Source organism: Varroa jacobsoni, unplaced genomic scaffold (assembly GCF_002532875.2).
Source record: "Varroa jacobsoni isolate VJ856 unplaced genomic scaffold, vjacob_1.0 scaffold_1095, whole genome shotgun sequence".
Classification (NCBI taxonomy): domain Eukaryota; kingdom Metazoa; phylum Arthropoda; class Arachnida; order Mesostigmata; family Varroidae; genus Varroa; species Varroa jacobsoni.
The window spans coordinates 164,519-182,548 of NW_019213997.1; the positions used below are offsets into that span (position 1 = coordinate 164,519).

General features: G+C 44.8%; 1 protein-coding gene across 3 annotated transcripts in view; it reads left to right on the top strand.

The window, feature by feature from the left end:
* Positions 1 to 18,030, top strand: part of LOC111266530 (uncharacterized) — an 87,435-nt gene that overhangs the window by 22,740 nt on the left and 46,665 nt on the right. The gene's annotated exons all lie outside the window — the stretch shown is intronic.

Consider the following 18,030-nt stretch of genomic DNA (forward strand, 5'->3'; position numbering starts at 1 on the left):
ATGAAATACTAAGTTGTCTGAGTTTGAGCAACCCGCTTTTAAAGATTACTTTTGTCGCTTTTGCTAATACGCGTTCTTCAGCCCTGTCCTCCAGAGTCGAAGCTGGCGATGTTCCCGCTGCAGCAATCCCGTTTGATACTCAAAACGTTGCGCAAAGCTGACATTGTTGTTCCGCAACAAAGACATCACTTCGATTGTCTGCTCAGTCTACGCAGCTTCGGGAACGGGTCATACATTGAACGGGACATTGAGGTAACATTCGACCATTGATTGGTATAAGAGATAGGCGCCATGTTTATATAACAATGATTGCCGTTTGAGATTGCTGCAAAAAGGCGATTCATCAGAAGTTCGTCTTAATCCCTTTGGCGGGTCACTGCGATGATCACCAACATTGACCGTCTTCTGTGACTTGGCCATAAACGTGTGGGAGAAAAGTCAGAAGCCATGCAATATTCGATCTGCACCCGTTCCGATGAACACTTTCAGATATGGCAAGAGGCTTATTTTACTATTTCTAAATAATGCCGCTGCTGCTGTTGTTGTTGTTATTGCACTTCAATTTGACCTAATCTCCCACTGATCTCATCCGCTGCCGCCGTCAGAATTTGTGCCCGCCGGTTGTCTGACAACGGCCGGACAGATGCATGTCGATCTAATACCTGCCTACAGCAGCTTCGCCTGTTTTGTTTGTGCGTCTCGCTGTTTCAACTACATAGTTGCTTCAACTAAAAGCTCTAAAGTCCTTCAGCAACAACCTGACGACCCTGACTGTTCATCGTGCTCTTCATCACCAACGGCAAATGATTAACTACAGGCATGGTTGAAGTGTGAACACGTTTATCATATCGATACGTTCTGAGTGATCCAGCAGCTATTCCGTATTGATGCACGCAGCCGGGACGCCTCAGTGCAAAAATCTACAGCCATCGGACAGCAGGGAGCAGGACGGAGATTCATGAAGAGTGACCGAGGCAGAAGGCAAAGAACGAACAAAACGGAAGACGGGAACAAAATGATTAAAAAAAAAAAAGAAGGGAGAAAGTAAGCGGATACCAAAGCAGCAGCGCCCCTTTCCCGACGACGTTTGCCGTTATTATTGGCGTTTGTTTCTGCGATTGCTTGTGCCTTCGGCGGCCCCTGAAGGGGTCTATCCGGCTCTCATTCCACTGTGGCATTGTGGCACGCTGGCCTACTTCATCGCTCCGGCCGAAGAGCACGCCGCAGAAGCATCGGAGGTGCTGCTGCTGCTGCTGCTATTGCTGGTGTGAGTGCCACCCGTCAGTGCCAGCCCCAATAACGCCGATCATCACGATCAGCATCAATGGTAGTGATGCCATGGTGAATTTTCTATCCACGACCACAGCAAACAACGATAACAACGACGTCGTCGTCGTCGTCGTCGTCGCTATAATGCTTTCAGCTGTTCCTATTTCTGCTACGTTTGGGCTGTTTGCCGGCCGGCCGACGAAGCAGAACACCAGCACAATCGCGCGTCGGCGTTGACTGACGGAGCCGGCTGGATGAGCACGTCTGTTTGCGTGTGTGTGCGTCTATGTTTATGGCGGTCCTGTCGCTTCCTTCCTTCTCCTGCTGCAGCAACAGTTCCAGATCCAACAGCAGAAATGAACTACAGGAAGCGGCCTTCCTTTCCCTCGGAGACATCAATAACGACAGCAACGCTCCATGCCATCAACAACAGCAGCAGCAACATTCGTGGCAGAAGAAAAAGACGACATTCACCGCGACAACGAAGCTACTACACCACGAAACGCAGCTCGGACGCGACGACGACAACAACAAATCGGGAATTGGGGTCAGTCAGTCATCGTCGTTGTTGTCATTGGCACCACCGATGGACTTCCAAGTCGGCTGTCTTCGTCGTTTTTCCTCATCGCTCACTGTCACGTCTCCTTAGCATCTGTCGCTGTGTCTGTCTTTAGCGTGCGGTCCAGGGAGGGCGAACGACATCTCTGCTTTTGCTGTCGTCGCCTTCGTTGCCCACTCTGGAAGCCACTTGACTTCATCTCATCCACGTAGACTGTCATCATCAACAGCAGTCTAAATCAAATCAAAACGCCATATCGTAACTACCAACATTACAATATTAGCTTTTCAACCCTTCCTAGAAAGCGGCTGCTTACAATATAAGCTGTGTTATGACCCATATGTTAATAATACGTGATATATATGTCGTCGATAAATATCGAAAGTATGTTCGGAGGGGAGGAACCCCGGCAGTATAAACCGAACACGAGAACTCACGTTGAAAGTAATAAAATACGTGATAGTTCAGCTGGTTAAAATGTCATCAAAAAATATCGAACGTTAGTCTTGGAAACTCGCAATGCGTCGTGTGTAATTCACGAGATCAGCAGCGTCACACGTCCGGCTCATCGATTCATTCTCATTGGGAAATAGTTGATTAATGGTGAACAGGACGGAAAATAGACCACCGTCCATCGACGAAGCCCTTTCACAACCGTGCTAACAAACAGAACTGTACATTATAGGGCCCTAGGGCAATATAATAATGAAATTTCCGCCCCGACTTGGAGAACTGACAACTTTGCATCGCAGATATCTGCTATCGCCAATTTGGCGAGGTACTTAAAGGCTTCTCTTATACGCTTAAGAGGCCATTTAGCTAGGATTCTGTGCTACCAACTAAAGGAGTTCAGCGTAAAAATGTCATCCCTTTAGGTGCAGCCAAATTTAAGTCGATTGCGGATAGTTCCACAGAGCGATATACAAATGGGCTTTCTGCAAGTCTTGTGCCCTGCGCAACTGCTGCTGCTGCTGCTGCTTCTTAAAAAGTTTATCCGATTCGTAAATATAGTCACAATAGAAATTACAAATAGCAAAACGCGGTTAACTGTTAACTTTGTGAGTATGTGTCGTACAAAGGTCACACCTTTAGGTAACTTCCTTAGCTGCCATTACTCTATCAGGTTTCGCTTTGAAAAATTACCGTACAGGATTTGCGCCAATGCTGCAGACTGTCTATGAATTTTCGGTAGTTAGACTCGTGAATTCCGCGAGCCAGTGTCGATTGAGCTCTACATGAAAAAATAGCTTCAAATGAAAATCTACGATGCGCTGAATGCGGAATGAACAGAAATGGTCGAAAATTTATCGGATCGATTGTGTGAACTATTTGAACTCTCTTGAAATACTATGACAATCACCGTGTTGATTATCTAGGTAATCTAGTCACCCTTTCTAGCTATACTGCAGCGTTTGAGTATCTTTAGAGACTTAGAGCAGTACGCAGGGTTTGTACGTAAGAATTGTCCGATTGTCTAATACTTCATCGTTAGTTGGCACGGTCATGGCTGTACACTCGAAACATCGTGTGCGTGTATGCGAATAAGCGTGTATTTATAAGACAAGATGGCATCTTTATTATCTCGTACTCCTTTTTCAAGCTGATCCAGATAGGAGCTTTGCTGTTGGACGCGCGGACAATACTAGTGGCCACGAGAGACGCGCGAAAGTGAGAAGCTCAAGTGCTCAATGCTTGCTAGCGTGGAACAGAACGCAACTTGATAGTGTCGTATGATTGTCGTTTCGTCGGTACCCGTGGCGGCTGCTCAAATTCTGCCCAGCGGTCAAATCGGCCGCTGACCTAACCCAGTTGTAAGTGACCACTGCTGAAGCGGTCTCCGCTGGAGTTTCGTTAGTCTTCAGGTATTTTTGCTTCTTGTTTTGTCCCCCCATCTTTTCTTTCTTGACCCTCCACAGCCACGCGCGAGCACTGTTATAACAACAACAAACTACCAGAACCAGCAATGGAATCTTCCGCTCTTCATTTGTGTCGTCCGCCCACCGCCATCCTGTCGTTACCAAACTGAATCGACTGTTACTTGACGGCGGGAAAGCGCATCGGGGCTTATAGTGGTAGTTTGCCTATACACGTGCGCAGGTGATGTTGAAACAGACGACTGGAACAATAGCACTAACTCTAGCTCCAAAGCAAGACGTCGTTGTCGCCGTCGCCGTCACTGTTATTGTCGCCGGTAACAGCAGCGCGATTCCAATGGCCCCGTTGTCCGCGCAAGGCAAGGAGATCATGCAGAAGAAGTGGGTTACTGGTCTGCGGGCGCAGAGCAGCAGGTACACACAGGCGTTCACGATGACAACAGCTGTTCCAGCTGAAGACGTCTTTTCTTGTCAACCTCCTTCTCTCTTCTGAACAACAATTATCAGGACCACGAAAATTACCGCCCCCATCCCCACTCACTAACGATTCCCACGAGTTCGGATTTGGCGTACCGTTGCCAATTTCTGCCTCTGCAACGGTCTGCTTGATCTGAATGGCGCTGGCGTCGTCGTCGTCGTCGTCGTGTTGCCACTCTCGATAACGCAAGAAACGCCACCAGCAGTAACCCTGGTTATCCAGAAGAAAACGAGACGGATGCTGCCGCTGCAACCGGACGAACGCAAAGATAAGCGGAAAACGGATGATGGAGAAAAACAGGAAGAAAAAGAGAAGCTCTATTACAGAAAGGACGGCTTTTAGTAGCACAAAGCGATTGGCAACCAATGGGGTGTCAATAAATTGGACGTTGTTGTTGACGAAGAACGCAGACGTTCGATAACGTAAGGTTGGCCACATGCGAAGAGAACTTCCCGTGTGGTAAATCGAATTCCCGCAGCCTTTGACGGAATTGTGTTCCCGCTGTCGTTACTGTATTTGTTCGTCGTAATCGTCTTTATTTCACGCCACTTCTAGCAGCTTCTGGTCCGCCGACTAAGCTGCTTTGCCTCGTGTTATCATTTGGACGTCTTTCCTCTCGTCTGGAGAAAAGTCCGAAGAAGACATGACAAAAAGGCCGAGCTCTTCCGGGCGAAACGCTCGCTTCTGCTAGCACCGAGTTACGTCTCAACACACGCGGCCCACACACACAAACATACATATAGACGCACGCAAACAAACTAACAAACACAGTCAGACTCGCACGCACACAAACGACTATGATTCACTGCCTTCTACGATCCACTATTAACGTTGTCAGAACAACTGATTCGCTGGTTTTCGGCGCCCGATTTTTCTAAATGTAACTAGAGGCAGTGTTTATATATACGTGTGTGTGTAATGCAGTGCTTACTACGGGAGTTCTCACTACATGAAGCAAGTCACTGCACGAGGATAGGCTATCTGGGATATGTGTACGCGTTATTTTTGTAGTTAATCGGATAGATATATTGCTAAACACATCTGTGAAATAATGGGATTACTCAAAGATTGAAGCAGGGGCTTAATCGACAATAAGGAATCGGAAGGGGAGCGCTTCTAACTTGGCTATTCCTGCTGTTAATTCAATAGCAGGGCAATAGCAAACGCCACGGAATGCCGCTTCCACATTTAGGGAACGACAAGTCGCGTCAATGCTGCTAACAGCCGTCAACAGCCCTATCATTACTACTGATGCTTTCACGCTGCGCTAACTGCACCGTCAACGGCGCCAGCCGCCGATGCCGTTTCCAGAAGGCGCTTAGCGTTATGATGATGAAGATGCTGATGCTGATCTTCGCAATGGATGCCTGCCTGTTTGGCTAGGACGGTTGGCCATAAGAAAACGTTACTAGCAATGGCGGATAACGGTGATCTTGATAATGGTTGGGTTGGCGCTTTCACTGACCTACATATCAACGTTAACGCAGACCAAAAAGAAGCAACGGAGCTTGGGACAGTATAGAAGCGCGCGGATGGATAGATAGGCATCTGTAGCTACTAGAAACGATGATTCGAATACTTCGTTCACGTAATTCGGAAGATTTTAGAGTAAATGTACATTTTGGATATATCGTTGAGCCCAAAAAATTCAGCTTGAACATTCATAGAGATCCGTATTAAGCCGGTTTGTTTTCGATGATACACAGCAATGATTTCATCCTGTTCGCGAACTCACCGTCGACGAGCCTTTATATTAAATAAAACACTTATTCATTTTTGCATGTTAATCAAGAGAGTCGATTCGAAAAGATCACGGGTACCAGACTGAGTTTTACTAAGCGCTAGAATATAAACCTATTCCAGGCAAGAAATGTTATATAGCGTTGTTACCAGCGATTATACAGTATCCTGCAAGATACTTTAGATTTTTAGAAACAAGACCTGTTGGAGGAACCGAAGGACATACTACGGAACGGCTCTACTTTTAAGCTGAATGCTCTACTTATTATATAGCTCCTTACCAAGTTATACGTAAGCTAATGTGTACATAAGGCAAAATCCAATGGTTTCTAAACGTGTGTCTAAATAGGAACAGATATTTAAATTATTTTTGTATGTATGTATGTTAGAGGTATAAGGCGGCACGTTCGTTCGATATTACCATTTTTCACCGGGATGACATTTTCAATTGGGGACCTCAGTTACTCACGACTCATTTTCATGATATTCTTTTTTTTTAATGCATCGAATGATTTGGTTTGCTGTACATTTCGGATACGCAACAAAAAGCGTTTCATTTAAAGTTATGTTTAGGCCACCAAACGCCCCAAAAAAAACGATCAAAGAAAATCTACAAAAATGTATTATTAATATTAATTGTTGACATTTATGGACACGACCCAATTAGCAATTAATATTCTTCTCTCCGATAGTTTCTCTATCAAATGTACTCAAACGAAAAAAAAAGAAAGGGCTTTTTGACCCCTTTTTTTTTCGAACCAATTCTCATACCCCTCGAACCTAAACCGTAACGAGAATTCGCCGTTTGCCCCACGGAAATCTTTCGTGGATTTTTTCAAAAAAGTGGAAATACTGAAGACCGCTAATTTGAGGCTAAAATTGTTTCAACAAAGTCTTAATGGGTTTTGGGTCGAATAATAATTAGGGACGTGTTATAGTCTAGGTTCGAAGCCGGGCAGTTCACTTCGAGCCACCAAGAGCCAGCCGTCTGTCTGATAGAATGCCTAACGGGGATACCTGACGTAAAAAAACTTGAAACATATAAAGAGGTTGGATAATAGCAGCTTTGCATTGGGACCCGGAAGATGAACGTCCTAGCTGCGCTAGAATCAATTTATAATTCCGTTATAAGATAAACTGGAATTTTTTTTAGCATTGAGAACAGAGACATTAATGGATGCTCGTTACAACAAAGTTTGTCCTAATTTAAGCCGACCACCCGGTATATACAATCAGAAGTATTCCTATTTATAACCCGAGCTTGAACCACATGACTGTTAGTGTTTCATTAATAAGGCCATGCTGATTTTCATCCAAGAACTTTCAGTACCCAGGAGGTCAACAAGTAGTGGTTAACAACCATTCTGTAAATGTAATTTCGGCGCAAGAAAGTGATAGTGGTCAACTGCAAATTCTCTGTTTTTTTTTCAACACCGTTAACGACAGAAAAAATTATTAGATACTTAACTATCATATATTATAAGAACGGTCGTGTACAAAAAATTGTGGTTGGCATAGCTGATTCTTTACCTTTAAGGCCTTCGTTAGTGTGTTTGGCAAGACCTTTCCGCATCTTTAAAAACGGCCACATCTCGAGAAGTCACGAAGCCATTTGACCGATTTCTGTAGTCTTTTGTCTTGATTCGGATCCGAGTTTCGTTATCTGTACTCGTTTCAAGTGTTGAGGTACTTGTAAACAATATTGGATTGTCTTTTAAAGACGAGTATAGTATATAAGCATCGTAAATAACCGAACGGTTAAACATATAATTTACGCTCACACGGTCTCTAAAGTTTTTCGATGATATTCCGCTAAAATTGGCCGTCTCCTTTTTCCAATCTGCCCTCCGAACGTCCATCGTGATTTTGTCGATCTTTTTTCATTTTAGCTGCTTGGAAAATCACAGTAAGTATAATATCATTATGCTTCAATTGTATATAAAATCCCAGCGCTTGTTATACGGCAGCTGAGCCGTGCAGTGCATCGCCGCCTAAAATTCACTTAATCAATATGTATTCTGTAGTCACGCTATTTGTCCCGCCGTTTCTGGTCTCTAGAAGAGCTGTCCTTTTGCTAGAGGATCATTACTTGACCAAATGCCCGCTTGACCAATCGTTGGAGTGAGTGAAAATAATAATTTCTAAAATTACAAATATAATTAAAGAAAAATAAAAAGTCTCGTAATGACAATTAATCAAATTACCAGCGGGCTTAATTCCGGCCTATGTTCATGTTTTCTCTTTACCGTAGTATCCATCTGTAAAAAGAGGAACGTCCAAAGCCCCTTGTAATATCACTCTGTATTTGTGCAGTCTATATTCGACTACTGCTACACTACCTACATACATTCAAATGATCGCGGAAGTCAAGTTTAAGAATGGTCGTCAATGGAGTTCACTGTTGAAATCACGACGCTATTGAAAACGTGTGACAAAGGTTGCCCACCTGGTGCCTATGGGTCGCATTTTAGGGTTACGCCGTCGTTGGCGTTGCATCGATGTAACATTAGAATAACCTTGTTTACCTCAAAGACAAACAATTGAAACAAGCAGCTTGGAGCAGAATCTCTATGTGTTACCCCACAGATTTGACCCAGCCCAATCTTTAGTTAGATACAAGATACGTTGATCAGCTGTTCTTTTGGCTTATGCTGACGTTCTCATTTAAACGGATAGCACGGAATAATTATTGCGCGCTAGGTTTTAGCAGTGATTTACGGACACAGCCTTTCCAATTTCCGAAAAAAATTTTTTTACTGTCACAAGGCGGGTTATCTGCAGGACGAAATAAAAAAAAACTAATAAAATTACAATAAACATGAAATCAACTGCGTTTGGCTAGATTGTAGGTTAGCAACAAAAGCTAACGGCGTATTTAGAAACTGTATCCACAAATATCGATAATAAGGTCTGTTCCTTAATTATTTCTGTCATAAACATTGGCGCCGGTCACATCTTGACAAATAGATTTTTAATTAACGACATGGCATTTAAGGCTAGCGGTAGCTAGCACAGCTGCACCATGTGCTGGGCTTTGGGGGTGTTGCAGGCAGGTCTGTCAATCAAAAGCGTACGATGATCCAATCATTGTCTTTTTTTATAAACAGCACCAACTTCTACGATTTCTAGCAGTAGCGTCGTTACTTCTCCTATGTTATTAACATAGATTATGGGGCGTGCGGCGAAAAATCTTACAATAATATATAGCGCTGATGCTGCTAAGAGGTTACCGATACGGACTAGTGAAAGTCAAGCCCACAATATCGTCCTATACTAGTAGACCAACAAAGTAGCGGCGGCAGCATTAAAGGGATAGACAGGCAGATGGACAGACGACCACACAGACGGGTGGATGAACAGCGAACCTCGGACGCGATTGGGAACAGTTGACTTTGCAGCAGAGCAAGCAGGATGCTACGCGACCCAGAGAAGCGTGTTCGCCGTTGTCTGTGCGTTTCGCCTTCTCTTCCAACCTCCCCCTGTCTCCCTCCCCCTTACTGCCCCTCCTCCTCATCGTCCCCCCTCCCTCCCTCCCCTGGCCTGGAATAGTACTTGTACTCATCATGGTTGCGGTAGTAGTTGCGCCTGTCTCTGTGCGTGCGCTCGTATGGACCGAATGCTAGGCATCCCTGTTTTCGTTGTAGCCAGCGGTAGCTGTCGTTAGATCGTGGCTCGCCCGCTCCAGCTGTTGGACCAACGATGGGTTTACATACTCATTTACGCACCACTCTCGCTTATTCGTGGCGTATAGGCTCGCAAGCAGACACACACAAGTGCCGGTGTCACTGACGCTGTGTTTGTAGCATTACTGCCGTTGCCAGAGCTGCCACCATCGCCTTCGGCGCTGTCGGTCGAGCGAGCGACGTGTTGTTGTGTTATGCGTCTGGAGGCGCCACAAATAACTCTAAGCGTTACGGGACGTTAGTCGGTTGGATGGATGCAATACGGTACAGAGGCTGTGTGCGCCGTCTGCCGATATTCTTCCCGTTTGTCGCTGTTGTTTGAATTGTTAGTTGTGGTTTTGGTTCTTGTAGTTATCGTCGACGGACTACGTTAGCAGATCAGCGCAGCGTTGTAACCGTTATCGCTACCACTAGGGGCCCACCATCACTACAGGCCGAAGCAACGTCATACAGCAGAATCGGCGGCGGCCGACGCTGCTGCTGCCAGCGTCGCAGTAACTAACTAGTCATTTCTCTTACTACTTCCTAGTCGGCCAGCGTTTCCCTAAACCGTACATACACAAACAGATAGTTTGATAGCGACTGCACACATACACACACGCGTTACCGACAGAACGCAACGCTTTTTCATACGTATGTCAAGAGCGACCTAACAACGGCAATTGCGGTGCAACAGGATTGCGACGGCCCGCTCGAAGCGATGATCCTTAAAGCCGCTGCTGCGACGGTTGTCGTCTCTCTGTTCTGGCTTCTAGCCCGAGTGCCGTCGCTGCTGCATAACGTTGCCGCTTCTTCCGCAGGCGCCCCCGAGTCGTCTCAGCAGCGGCGTCAGATACAGTGATTACCACGCGGGTCAACAAGCCTTCTGACAAGAATAATAGTAACGAAGCAACAGCTAAAAGCTAGAAGACAAAATAACAACAGCGCGCCGCTCTCTTACAGACGAGGTCCTAGAACTAGCAACATAGCATTATAACGAATGATGCCGGTATGACACGTAATGACACGTTGTTAGGCAGAAACTACAGTCTCTTCCTGTCTTCGGATGCATCAAGGGCAACGATAGAATGGTAGTGAAAAACAACGATTCAATCTGACCATATGCCCCATCGATCTTTTCCCGGCGATTCTCAGCTCTTCACCGATCACACCTCGTGTTTCATTTCAAAACAACACAAGTAGTATGTCTCTAGATTACCTAAAAGCTTCTTAATAGCCAGTCACTGCTTATTGTATTGGGCACTGGTATTTGTCAGTTCATCAAAATGAGGCTCAATCTTGAACCCGTTTTTACGTGTGTTCCGGAGACTATTTTTTGACAAAGCTATATCTTCGGACAACAATTAGGCCTCACTAGGGTAAGAAACCCTACTAACGTTCGAAGCATTACATGATAATAGATAATATTCGTAATAAGCAAAACTGTTTATTGTATAACCCACACATACTGGACGGATTTGTCCGAGCCACCGTGCGTTCTATGTGGACATAAGCGCTAACAATATTTCCAACATTCGAACCTTAATGTAACAGTACTGCACTTGATTGATTAATGCCGCTGATGATGACGATGCGGAGTGGGGTGTACGAACCCGGCTGTACGAGGGGGCGGGGTCGTACTGATTTCATTTGCTCCAAACGTCCACACCTCCGCCCAAATCCAAAGCTCTGGTCGTTGGCCCACATCATTTCTAAATTGTTGCTGCCCCAGGACGGTTGCGGCGGCAACGGCAGCAAGCAAGCATTGATCTGAAGGTAAAATTGAGAGTACGAAACTCAACGCCAAACATAGGGTGAAAGACTGGTCGTGTGGGTGGGTGGGTGGGTGGGTGGGTGCATGGCTGGCTCCGCATGTTGTTGCGTCATCGCCTCAAAGTGGGTCACTCGTTGCGCTGCCTTAGATGACGTCATGCACGCTCACCCGTTTACTAGCAGAGTATGTACGGCGGCCCCCGCTTAAGCGAAATAGAGCCAGGGAACACAATGTATATAGAACGGAGATCAGCAGAACTGCATAATGCTACTGCCGGTGACGCCAGCGTAAGAAAAGGACCGCCCTGACCAGCACTGCCCCTGCGGCGATAACGATACCAGAGTTGGAATTCGGGCTTTTCAGTGACGTGCCGCAGCGCATTTGTTTCCCCAAATTCCGCATCCGCGCCCCCTTGTCCCGCATATACCGGTTCTTGTCCCGATACGCAAACAAAAAATATCGAGATGTTTGCCCTAAGAACGCTTTATCAGTAAATATCGCATATTGTCCAACCTGTGCTTGTAGTTAAAACATGTCAAAATCTATGTATTGATGTCACTAGATATGTTCGTTGTACATATGTCCAACAAGTATCCGTACGACAAAAACAAAAGCACCTGTGTGTATCACTGTAATAGTTGTAGGTGTGGGATGTGCTACGTTGATCTTTGGTCACCGAGAGTAACTGTATTGGCGTGACCTAATATCTGAGACTAAGGAGCTCAGATTGTAATTTCTAGTTAGCCAGGGTTCGACATTACGACTCTGACCTAGCCACTGTTTTTGCCTGCCATCGCAATTCGTAATTGATACTGTTTAAACCGTATCGACCTTACTTCAAGTAGAATACTTTCAGGAGCTACGAGCGTCACCGTAGATTCATCAGCAGCGCCGCCACATGTCCGAGTTATCCGTATAGAATTTCACGAGTTTATATTAGGTAGCCGGGTAGCCAATCTACCGTTCAGCCGCGAAAGCTATAGCCTAAAATGAGAGAACTTCCTACTCATGTTGATGACGGCCGCCGCTGCAGCAGTGGCGGATGAATACAGAGGCAGGTTCACCGTTCTCGAGCGCCGCGACAGAGCACAACCTTTTCATTGAAAAGTAGCTGAATTTTGCTAGGTTAATTTTTCGTAGTATCTTTCATTCGCGCTTCCTGACATCTTCTTCTACACAGTTTACATCTCAGAAATCGAAAAAAAACTGGCCATAATGCTTATAATGTTGCCGTATCAGGCAGAATGCGATGTCATTCCGTTCATTATGGCACGTTTCTACTCTTGCTCTCTCCATTTTAATGCCCTTTCCTTTGACGTGACCTTTATTTAACCATTTCAGACCCCTCGGCAGGAGACCTCTTGGAAAGCAGCTCCGCAATGTGACAGGAGCACTTTTTACTGGCTGTACGTTTGTACGCTTATGTACGTAAGTGTAAATATTTGACAATTGGACTAAGTTCACCCGGTCTGTCCTCACACCTAACGGAAGGTTGTATTGTTGTCGAAGGCGGGAGCAGCGACTGTGCTGTTGTCGTCTTCACGGTTCACTTCGAACGTGTGTATAGCGCAGCATACCCAATCGTATCGTCTCATTGTCGGTTCCGGGTAGTGAGCGTACATAGCTGATTGCATCTGTCTATCCGGTCCGGCTGTCTCTTTCTCGTCTGTTAGAGAGCCAAAGAGGAGGGGTGCGAAAGGGGAAGAAGGGTTAGAATAGTAAGGGCAAGGAGGGATAGGACAGGGAAGAGTGCGCTCGTATCTGGGTCGTGGAGGCAGTGAACTTGCAAGGGCGTTCAGACTAGAACACACAAAGGGTGCCGCATCTGGCTGAGCTATATTGATTCTAATTATTATTAGTAGCCTATCAAGCAATTTGTAGAACAGAAAATAGCATTGTTTCATTCATGGTCCACCTAGCGTACGATGCACGAAGATCTTTTTCTTTACAGCTATTGACATTTCTCTTATGACACCGGTAAGTCCTGAGCTGAAACAGAAACTAATTTCGGCTAAAACATGATGACTTCAGAATAAGCTAACAGATTGCAAGTTGTTACAGTCTGTGCGACCATCTACAGGGCAAAGCTTTAGACAGAGCTGAGAAATGACTGCTGAAGAAGCATACGAAGGAAAATACAACTTTTTTTTTTTTAGCTGAGCCCCTTTGACGGCCAAAGTTGTGCCCTATCGGTTCTGAAAGTATCAAAAGCACGCTACAAGATGTCGTCGATGCGAACACTCAAGCCAAATTAGTAATCTTCGAAGCAGTTTATTTCTAGTCAGATGTACGTATCTCTTTCAGCCGTATGACGTGTATTTAGATGACTTGTATGGATTACGGAATTAAGACGTTAACGTTACATAAAAGATTTATTTTTTATATTCTAAACTCGATGAATGTTTGCCAATATATTCTTATCTATCTATGACCTTCGGATGTTGAGCTGATATGTCGAACTTTATTATCGTTTTAAAAGCTGGTCGGAATTCGATATTGCCAGCTTCAAGTTCCTCATTTTTAAACGCGCAAAGTAACCTAAGTTTATTATCGTAACCCTGTCTGTGCGCAATTGCGTAGCTATTGCGTTTTGTGAACCGAAAATTCAGTTGTGGTCGCCGTACGGTCTCGCCACCCTTTCTTGTAGTTTCGCCTAAGTGGGTCAGGGTGCCAGTGAACTTGCGAGCCGCCTCTGTAGCCATTTCCAGGACAGAAGCGTCATCACCATCGTCATGTCAGACTCTACCATTATCGCTGGCGTAGCCTCTGGCAACGGCGGCAGTGGCCGTCGAGTTGAGAGAGCGCGCGGACGTCAAAATACGGCCAGCGTCTTTCTAGCGACTCCAGCAATGTGGCCGCAATGATTCTAGTTGTCATTAAGTAGAGTAAGGTGAATGCGTTACCGCTACAAAATATAACTGATCATCTTCTATTCGGGCTGTTGAATCATAACTAGCAACTTATTTAGCTACTTGGCCCGGTTTGTTTTCTTTCGAATGACTTTAGACAGCAGTAACATCTATTATAACCTTTTTTTTATATTATTTCTAATAATTATACTTTTTAGGTTAGGATTGATACAAATGAATCGTCACACCTGTTGTCCCGCAAAGGCACTAACAATGCTGCTCTAAAAATGTACGTCAATATTATACGAGACTACCTAATTTCATACCTGTGAATTTTTTTTTAAATAGATGTTTTACTTACGTTTTAATAGACGCTAATCGTATCAAACCCCTTTATCTGATTATTTGTTTGTCTTTTTGCTAGGGCGCGCTGTTTGTGCCACCATCTACTAGAAACATGGTTCTTTTTGACGAATGACTAGCGCTGCATTTACACAACTCTTACTTCAGATCAATAGTAAGCACTGAAATAATGTTTACGTAAGATAGGCTGTGGGGTACGCACCGCAGCCCACAAATTCTGGACCGGCAAAGCAGTCCTTAGAGGAAAAGAGCGACGTCTGCTGTTGCCACTACCCCCATCAACCCCTGTCATGGTTCGCCTCGTTGTGACAGTGTGCTTGCACACACACAACAGGAAAGTGGATCAGGGTTCTGGCCGCCCTGGTCGTCATACTGGGATTGATAACCTCCTCGATTGTAAAACGCAGAGAAAGCAAAATAACCTAGAGCAAACAGCCCCAGGAGATCTGACACTGTTTCCCTATAGCTATAAGAAAGTATTGGCTCAATGTCTTTGTCGTCCGGATGTGCTTTCAGAAATTTAGAAGCTCGTTTTGAGCTTAATTACCACTGTTTGGAATGACTACCCTTCTATAGTGCATATTCTTTATAGATTATGATTGTGGGGTTGGTCAAGGTAACATTTCTAATGCTGTAGCTTCGTCCAAATAAATGTTAATGAAAAAATCGTTTTTTTTATTCTTTAATATTCCTCATCTTTGAGAGAATATTAGCATAAAACTCAAAGAAACCTCGAGGACTTCTTCGGTGTGATTCGACCTTTTAATCCACTGCAAATAAAAAAAAAACTTTAGGATGCGTTACATCGTTAAAATGCCAACATTTTTTTTTAACAAAATGGAAAAATCCTTAAAGGATCTCTGCTGCAGATCTAGTATCATTTGCGGAGCTCATGATAGTTTTAATTAAGCCCGAATTTTTTTCGAGAACTCTGCTCTGTTGTCCTCAGTCTAAAGTCAAACTACGCTAACTAACTTTGGTATTCGTCTGAGTTGGGAAGCCTATGTTAAGACTACGTACCCTAGCGTACTCCGATGATAGCGTTTAGAAGCGTTTAGATGTACAGCGTTTAGGAGCGTCCTGCTGATTTCCTGCGCTGACCTACCTCGGCACACACTCTACAAAGGAGTTAGATGCTGTTTTTTGAAGGAAAAGCGTAATCTTCCATTTAGAAACGTACGAAGTTATGAATGACACAATTGCATAGCTTTATCAGAATAAAGTAAAGCTCGTGTACATAACAAACCATATTATTTCAGTTAGTTGAGGCGACATGACCATCAACACTGAGTTTAAAATCGTCAGGAAGGACATGTCCCGCCACTTTCATGGTGGAAAGGACATTAAAAGAAGAACATGGAAAAACACCTTGCCTAAAGCACTCCCAGTTTTACGTACCTTTGAATTTCTTAATATCGTATTTTAATGTAGAAGTGTGCGATACAGTCTGAGTATTCTATTAAATTCTGTTATACGATTCTTAAGTAAGTGTCATTTATTATCGATGAATGATACATTGTCTTAACGCTTGTCGAGATACGTTTCTTAACAATATAGATACGCACAATAGAAAATCTACCTGACGGGTTTTTATAGGTCATCGTCAGTCACATCGTCCTCGCCGCTAAGCAGTCTGTATTTGATAATCTAGCTTTTCCAAGCTGAGTTTTTTAATTAAACATGTTGCTAAATCTGTCCAGTCATTAGACAACAACTATTTATCAAAATGTAAGTATCTTGTATATAAACATCTCTTTTTACTTATTTCCTAGCCTTCGTGACTTTATCTAAATACATCGATTTGCCCAATTGAACTTTGAACGAGGCCGTTGGAAACAAGAGGTGCATATACATGAGTAGATGGGCAAGGTCTTTTTGCTCAAAGTTATGTAACGAGCTATTCACTAGTAAGATGAATTACCCTAATGAGTAAAATCCACGTCTAGTTTTCTGTGATTCCCTGTAAAAATGTTACACTTTTTATACTCATACGCCGGAATGGCATAAAGGCAACGCCGGAGATTTCGGACGATTCAGGGTTTTCTGTCCTAATTCCGTAACAAAGCACTTGCGAATCAATACGGTCTTGTACTCGCACATGTTCCAGCCATCAGAAGGGGTCTATTGCAGTCGTTCAACGAGTATTACTAACTCAAGGCGAAGAAATTTTTTGAATCATTGTATTTCGAGTCTTACTTCCAGTAGCACCGTTAAGCGTTCCGTCAGATGGCTGGCTTCCAGCACAAAACGAAGTGTTTCTGTATCGTATTCGAAGTTGAGTTACAACGTCACCCTCCAGTTAGTAGGCAAATACCTCACATACCAAACTACCACGGAAGCAGCTGCTTGAACCTAGAAAGAACGCGACAAAATCAACGACCGAGGTCCAGGGGAGATCCCAGGATTCTTGAGTTCCGTAACGGACGAACAACGTGAAGCAAAGGCCAGCTTCTCCTGTGTATTATCGGTAGAGATGGTAAAGGTGGTGGCGATTTTGCCGGGATTCGGCGAGCACCGCTCGCATACGGGGCGCCTCTTTCTCCAGAAAACGGTTAAGCAGAGCCATTAGATGGGACCACTTCGTGCCTCTCACTATGTCTGCCACTTGTGGGCTGCTGGCGCTGTGCCGCGTTTAGAGCTGACTTTCTTGGCTTTCGTGTCCGCTCTCGCCTTCACCATCGACATCGTCATCATTTCCCTTGAGCTTCCGTCTGACAGCAAGAGCATCCGGTTCCAACATGTTATACTTCTAACAGATGATGCTAATGATGATTATTGTTATAATGATGATAGTGCTGGTGCCTAATGTTCCCTTCCACTCTCTTTCCCATGTGCAATTTTGTCTTCCCTCCTTCACTCGTTCATTCCGATCTGGATCTTACGTACAATGAAAGGTGCTTAGGAAGTTGGCCTAGCGGACAAGCAGGAAAAGGAGTCTGGTGTACTCCCGCTAGATCAGCAAGAACCCGGTTGCCAATGTGATTAGGAGACGCCGGGTCTCACTTCGTTTGGTCTGCTCAAACCTCCTTTCCCAGACTTCCCAGCCGACTAGCAGCCACCCCTCGCGCTCTTTGAGGCCCCTTTTAAAATGGCTCTCACTTTCGGGGCCATTGAACTTGAGCTGCGTTTGTGACCCTGTTTCGGCAATGGTCGTTGCACTAGAGGGGCCAACCAGCCCGGCTGGCCGAGCTGGCAAAATCATGAGATAGACCTGGGTGTGGTAGTTAATGTGTGCGGTGACCATATCGTCATCGCGTCCCTTGAAGTGTCGGAATGCAGGCACGCGTAGATATCCGCAGATATCTATCTAGCGCAGGGCCAGGGCAGACCACGCACAGGCACAGAGTAAGCTAGAACCCGTTGACCCTTTCTGTATACTCCTTTGGTCCTCTTTCGCCTATGGTTGTGCCAACTCAATACCAACTGTAGATGCAGAGTGACCCAGAAGAGTTAGGATAATTG